This window comes from Oncorhynchus nerka, linkage group LG18 (assembly GCF_034236695.1).
Source record: "Oncorhynchus nerka isolate Pitt River linkage group LG18, Oner_Uvic_2.0, whole genome shotgun sequence".
In the NCBI taxonomy this organism is placed as follows: domain Eukaryota; kingdom Metazoa; phylum Chordata; class Actinopteri; order Salmoniformes; family Salmonidae; genus Oncorhynchus; species Oncorhynchus nerka.
In genome coordinates, this window is record NC_088413.1 from 13,586,083 (window position 1) to 13,592,082 (window position 6,000).

Consider the following 6,000-nt stretch of genomic DNA (forward strand, 5'->3'; position numbering starts at 1 on the left):
GGAGTCGATAAGCATTCTTGTTACGCACGAATGGCTAGCCTACGGTAAATGCATACTATGAGTGCCTGGTACGCTCATACCGTTTCTGTCCAGAAAGGTTTCTATCTGTTTTTCCGGTGAACCAAGGACAGTAAAATCTGAACCCGTCACAGAGTATTGAGTACAGGGTTCTATGCTGTAAAGGTTATCACTCAGGACTCTGAATCCTACAATCCGAGTTTAACTCTTGGACGATCCTACCATGTCAATTAATTTACCTCGTGGAACTAGAATATAGCTGTCCAAATATTGTTGTCAGTTGAAAGTATTTGCAACAGGTGAAGGAACGACAGTCCGCTGTTGCTAATTAAACTCAGATTTTTTTTTTTCAATTTCCATGTGGCTTTAGAATATGGTTCTATGGTGTAATGGTTAGCACTCTGGACTTTGAATCCTGCGATCCGAGTTCAAATCTCGGTAGGACCTACCTTGATTTTGCAGTGACACACTCCTCCCCTGTCAACTTTAAAATAGTTATGCGTGAAAGAAACAAGTGGGTGGGAGTCGATAAGCATTCTTGTTACGCACGAATGGCTAGCCTACGGTAAATGCATACTATGAGTGCCTGGTACGCTGATACCGTTTCTGTCCAGAAAGGTTTCTATCTGTTTTTCCGGTGAACCAAGGACAGTAAAATCTGAACCCGTCACAGAGTATTGAGTACAGGGTTCTATGCTGTAAAGGTTACACTCAGGACTCTGAATCCTACAATCCGAGTTTAACTCTTGGACGATCCTACCATGTCAATTAATTTACCTCGTGGAACTAGAATATAGCTGTCCAAATATTGTTGTCAGTTGAAAGTATTTGCAACAGGTGAAGGAACGACAGTCCGCTGTTGCTAATTAAACTCAGATTTTTTTTTTTTCAATTTCCATGTGGCTTTAGAATATGGTTCTATGGTGTAATGGTTAGCACTCTGGACTTTGAATCCAGTGATCCGAGTTCAAATCTCGGTAGAACCTTCCTATTTTTGTGCTGAATTATTCACATGGCCAACCAATAATCTCATAATCTGCTGTTTATCCGGTGTACAAATGACAAGAAAAAGGAACTCTACAATAACTACTCTGTATAGGGTTCTATGGTGTAATGGTTAGCACTCAGGACTCTGAATCCTGCGATCCGAGTTCAAATCTCGGTAGGACCTACCTTGATTTTGCAGTGACACACTCCTCCCCTGTCAACTTTAAAATAGTTATGCGTGAAAGAAACAAGTGGGTGGGAGTCGATAAGCATTCTTGTTACGCACGAATGGCTAGCCTACGGTAAATGCATACTATGAGTGCCTGGTACGCTGATACCGTTTCTGTCCAGAAAGGTTTCTATCTGTTTTTCCGGTGAACCAAGGACAGTAAAATCTGAACCCGTCACAGAGTATTGAGTACAGGGTTCTATGCTGTAAAGGTTATCACTCAGGACTCTGAATCCTACAATCCGAGTTTAACTCTTGGACGATCCTACCATGTCAATTAATTTACCTCGTGGAACTAGAATATAGCTGTCCAAATATTGTTGTCAGTTGAAAGTATTTGCAACAGGTGAAGGAACGACAGTCCGCTGTTGCTAATTAAACTCAGATTTTTTTTTTTCAATTTCCATGTGGCTTTAGAATATGGTTCTATGGTGTAATGGTTAGCACTCTGGACTTTGAATCCAGTGATCCGAGTTCAAATCTCGGTAGAACCTTCCTATTTTTGTGCTGAATTATTCACATGGCCAACCAATAATCTCATAATCTGCTGTTTATCCGGTGTACAAATGACAAGAAAAAGGAACTCTACAATAACTACTCTGTATAGGGTTCTATGGTGTAATGGTTAGCACTCAGGACTCTGAATCCTGCGATCCGAGTTCAAATCTCGGTAGGACCTACCTTGATTTTGCAGTGACACACTCCTCCCCTGTCAACTTTAAAATAGTTATGCGTGAAAGAAACAAGTGGGTGGGAGTCGATAAGCATTCTTGTTACGCACGAATGGCTAGCCTACGGTAAATGCATACTATGAGTGCCTGGTACGCTCATACCGTTTCTGTCCAGAAAGGTTTCTATCTGTTTTTCCGGTGAACCAAGGACAGTAAAATCTGAACCCGTCACAGAGTATTGAGTACAGGGTTCTATGCTGTAAAGGTTATCACTCAGGACTCTGAATCCTACAATCCGAGTTTAACTCTTGGACGATCCTACCATGTCAATTAATTTACCTCGTGGAACTAGAATATAGCTGTCCAAATATTGTTGTCAGTTGAAAGTATTTGCAACAGGTGAAGGAACGACAGTCCGCTGTTGCTAATTAAACTCAGATTTTTTTTTTTTTCAATTTCCATGTGGCTTTAGAATATGGTTCTATGGTGTAATGGTTAGCACTTTGAATCCTGGACTTTGAATTCACATGTGGCCAACCAATAATCTCATAATCTGCTGTTTATCCGGTGTACAAATGACAAGAAAAAGGAACTCTACAATAACTACTCTGTATAGGGTTCTATGGTGTAATGGTTAGCACTCAGACTCTGAATCCTGCGAGTTTTTGCACCTTGATTTTGCAGTGACACACTCCTCCCCTGTCAACTTTAAAATAGTTATGCGTGAAAGAAACAAGTGGGTGGGAGTCGATAAGCATTCTTGTTACGCACGAATGGCTAGCCTACTGTAAATGCATACTATGAGTGCCTGGTACGCTGATACCGTTTCTGTCCAGAAAGGTTTCTATCTGTTTTTCCGGTGAACCAAGGACAGTAAAATCTGAACCCGTCACAGAGTATTGAGTACAGGGTTCTATGCTGTAAAGGTTATCACTCAGGACTCTGAATCCTACAATCCGAGTTTAACTCTTGGACGATCCTACCATGTCAATTAATTTACCTCGTGGAACTAGAATATAGCTGTCCAAATATTGTTGTCAGTTGAAAGTATTTGCAACAGGTGAAGGAACGACAGTCCGCTGTTGCTAATTAAACTCAGATTTTTTTTTTTCAATTTCCATGTGGCTTTAGAATATGGTTCTATGGTGTAATGGTTAGCACTCTGGACTTTGAATCCAGTGATCCGAGTTCAAATCTCGGTAGAACCTTCCTATTTTTTGTGCTGAATTATTCACATGGCCAACCAATAATCTCATAATCTGCTGTTTATCCGGTGTACAAATGACAAGAAAAAGGAACTCTACAATAACTACTCTGTATAGGGTTCTATGGTGTAATGGTTAGCACTCAGGACTCTGAATCCTGCGATCGAGTTCAAATCTCGGTAGGACCTACCTTGATTTTGCAGTGACACACTCCTCCCCTGTCAACTTTAAAATAGTTATGCGTGAAAGAAACAAGTGGGTGGGAGTCGATAAGCATTCTTGTTACGCACGAATGGCTAGCCTACGGTAAATGCATACTATGAGTGCCTGGTACGCTGATACCGTTTCTGTCCAGAAAGGTTTCTATCTGTTTTTCCGGTGAACCAAGGACAGTAAAATCTGAACCCGTCACAGAGTATTGAGTACAGGGTTCTATGCTGTAAAGGTTATCACCAGGACTCTGAATCCTACAATCCGAAGTTTAACTCTTGGACGATCCTACCATGTCAATTAATTTACCTCGTGGAACTAGAATATAGCTGTCCAAATATTGTTGTCAGTTGAAAGTATTTGCAACAGGTGAAGGAACGACAGTCCGCTGTTGCTAATTAAACTCAGATTTTTTTTTTTTTTTCAATTTCCATGTGGCTTTAGAATATGGTTCTATGGTGTAATGGTTAGCACTCTGGACTTTGAATCCAGTGATCCGAGTTCAAATCTCGGTAGAACCTTCCTATTTTTGTGCTGAATTATTCACATGGCCAACCAATAATCTCATAATCTGCTGTTTATCCGTGTACAAATGACAAGAAAAAGGAACTCTACAATAACTACTCTGTATAGGGTTCTATGGTGTAATGGTTAGCACTCAGGACTCTGAATCCTGCGATCCGAGTTCAAATCTCGGTAGGACCTACCTTGATTTTGCAGTGACACACTCCTCCCCTGTCAACTTTAAAATAGTTATGCGTGAAAGAAACAAGTGGGTGGGAGTCGATAAGCATTCTTGTTACGCACGAATGGCTAGCCTACGGTAAATGCATACTATGAGTGCCTGGTACGCTGATACCGTTTCTGTCCAGAAAGGTTTCTATCTGTTTTTCCGGTGAACCAAGGACAGTAAAATCTGAACCCGTCACAGAGTATTGAGTACAGGGTTCTATGCTGTAAAGGTTATCACTCAGGACTCTGAATCCTACAATCCGAGTTTAACTCTTGGACGATCCTACCATGTCAATTAATTTACCTCGTGGAACTAGAATATAGCTGTCCAAATATTGTTGTCAGTTGAAAGTATTTGCAACAGGTGAAGGAACGACAGTCCGCTGTTGCTAATTAAACTCAGATTTTTTTTTTTTTTCAATTTCCATGTGGCTTTAGAATATGGTTCTATGGTGTAATGGTTAGCACTGGACTTTGAATCCAGTGATCCGAGTTCAAATCTCGGTAGAACCTTCCTAGCTGAATTATTCACATGGCCAACCAATAATCTCATAATCTGCTGTTTATCCGGTACAAATGACAAGAAAAAGGAACTCTACAATAACTACTCTGTATAGGGTTCTATGGTGTAATGGTTAGCGCTCAGGACTCTGAATCCTTTTGAGTTCAAATCTCGGTAGGACCTACCTTGATTTTGCAGTGACACACTCCTCCCCTGTCAACTTTAAAATAGTTATGCGTGAAAGAAACAAGTGGGTGGGAGTCGATAAGCATTCTTGTTACGCACGAATGGCTAGCCTACGGTAAATGCATACTATGAGTGCCTGGTACGCTGATACCGTTTCTGTCCAGAAAGGTTTCTATCTGTTTTTCCGGTGAACCAAGGACAGTAAAATCTGAACCCGTCACAGAGTATTGAGTACAGGGTTCTATGCTGTAAAGGTTATCACTCAGGACTCTGAATCCTACAATCCGAGTTTAACTCTTGGACGATCCTACCATGTCAATTAATTTACCTCGTGGAACTAGAATATAGCTGTCCAAATATTGTTGTCAGTTGAAAGTATTTGCAACAGGTGAAGGAACGACAGTCCGCTGTTGCTAATTAAACTCAGATTTTTTTTTTTCAATTTCCATGTGGCTTTAGAATATGGTTCTATGGTGTAATGGTTAGCACTCTGGACTTTGAATCCAGTGATCCGAGTTCAAATCTCGGTAGAACCTTCCTATTTTTTGTGCTGAATTATTCACATGGCCAACCAATAATCTCATAATCTGCTGTTTATCCGGTGTACAAATGACAAGAAAAAGGAACTCTACAATAACTACTCTGTATAGGGTTCTATGGTGTAATGGTTAGCACTCAGGACTCTGAATCCTGCGATCTGAGTTCAAATCTCGGTAGGACCTACCTTGATTTTGCAGTGACACACTCCTCCCCTGTCAACTTTAAAATAGTTATGCGTGAAAGAAACAAGTGGGTGGGAGTCGATAAGCATTCTTGTTACGCACGAATGGCTAGCCTACGGTAAATGCATACTATGAGTGCCTGGTACGCTGATACCGTTTCTGTCCAGAAAGGTTTCTATCTGTTTTTCCGGTGAACCAAGGACAGTAAAATCTGAACCCGTCACAGAGTATTGAGTACAGGGTTCTATGCTGTAAAGGTTATCACTCAGGACTCTGAATCCTACAATCCGAGTTTAACTCTTGGACGATCCTACCATGTCAATTAATTTACCTCGTGGAACTAGAATATAGCTGTCCAAATATTGTTGTCAGTTGAAAGTATTTGCAACAGGTGAAGGAACGACAGTCCGCTGTTGCTAATTAAACTCAGATTTTTTTTTTTCAATTTCCATGTGGCTTTAGAATATGGTTCTATGGTGTAATGGTTAGCACTCTGGACTTTGAATCCAGTGATCCGAGTTCAAATCTCGGTAGAACC

The 6,000-nt window shown here is 40.8% G+C and overlaps 12 non-coding genes across 12 annotated transcripts; all 12 read left to right on the forward strand.

Moving 5' to 3' along the window:
- The first annotated feature begins 393 nt into the window (after positions 1 to 393).
- On the forward strand, positions 394 to 465 carry trnaq-uug (transfer RNA glutamine (anticodon UUG)). The gene has a single exon. It is a non-coding gene; the product is annotated as a tRNA-Gln (tRNA).
- A 467-nt stretch (positions 466 to 932) lies between these two features.
- trnaq-uug (transfer RNA glutamine (anticodon UUG)) lies at positions 933 to 1,004 on the forward strand. Its single transcript has one exon. It is a non-coding gene; the product is annotated as a tRNA-Gln (tRNA).
- A 113-nt stretch (positions 1,005 to 1,117) lies between these two features.
- On the forward strand, positions 1,118 to 1,189 carry trnaq-cug (transfer RNA glutamine (anticodon CUG)). The gene has a single exon. It is a non-coding gene; the product is annotated as a tRNA-Gln (tRNA).
- A 467-nt stretch (positions 1,190 to 1,656) lies between these two features.
- On the forward strand, positions 1,657 to 1,728 carry trnaq-uug (transfer RNA glutamine (anticodon UUG)). The gene has a single exon. It is a non-coding gene; the product is annotated as a tRNA-Gln (tRNA).
- A 113-nt stretch (positions 1,729 to 1,841) lies between these two features.
- On the forward strand, positions 1,842 to 1,913 carry trnaq-cug (transfer RNA glutamine (anticodon CUG)). The gene has a single exon. It is a non-coding gene; the product is annotated as a tRNA-Gln (tRNA).
- Positions 1,914 to 3,041: 1,128 nt separating this feature from the next.
- Positions 3,042 to 3,113, forward strand: trnaq-uug (transfer RNA glutamine (anticodon UUG)). Its single transcript has one exon. It is a non-coding gene; the product is annotated as a tRNA-Gln (tRNA).
- A 114-nt stretch (positions 3,114 to 3,227) lies between these two features.
- On the forward strand, positions 3,228 to 3,298 carry trnaq-cug (transfer RNA glutamine (anticodon CUG)). The gene has a single exon. It is a non-coding gene; the product is annotated as a tRNA-Gln (tRNA).
- A 471-nt stretch (positions 3,299 to 3,769) lies between these two features.
- On the forward strand, positions 3,770 to 3,841 carry trnaq-uug (transfer RNA glutamine (anticodon UUG)). Its single transcript has one exon. It is a non-coding gene; the product is annotated as a tRNA-Gln (tRNA).
- A 112-nt stretch (positions 3,842 to 3,953) lies between these two features.
- trnaq-cug (transfer RNA glutamine (anticodon CUG)) lies at positions 3,954 to 4,025 on the forward strand. Its single transcript has one exon. It is a non-coding gene; the product is annotated as a tRNA-Gln (tRNA).
- A 1,179-nt stretch (positions 4,026 to 5,204) lies between these two features.
- trnaq-uug (transfer RNA glutamine (anticodon UUG)) lies at positions 5,205 to 5,276 on the forward strand. The gene has a single exon. It is a non-coding gene; the product is annotated as a tRNA-Gln (tRNA).
- A 114-nt stretch (positions 5,277 to 5,390) lies between these two features.
- trnaq-cug (transfer RNA glutamine (anticodon CUG)) lies at positions 5,391 to 5,462 on the forward strand. The gene has a single exon. It is a non-coding gene; the product is annotated as a tRNA-Gln (tRNA).
- A 467-nt stretch (positions 5,463 to 5,929) lies between these two features.
- On the forward strand, positions 5,930 to 6,000 carry trnaq-uug (transfer RNA glutamine (anticodon UUG)). Its single transcript has one exon. It is a non-coding gene; the product is annotated as a tRNA-Gln (tRNA).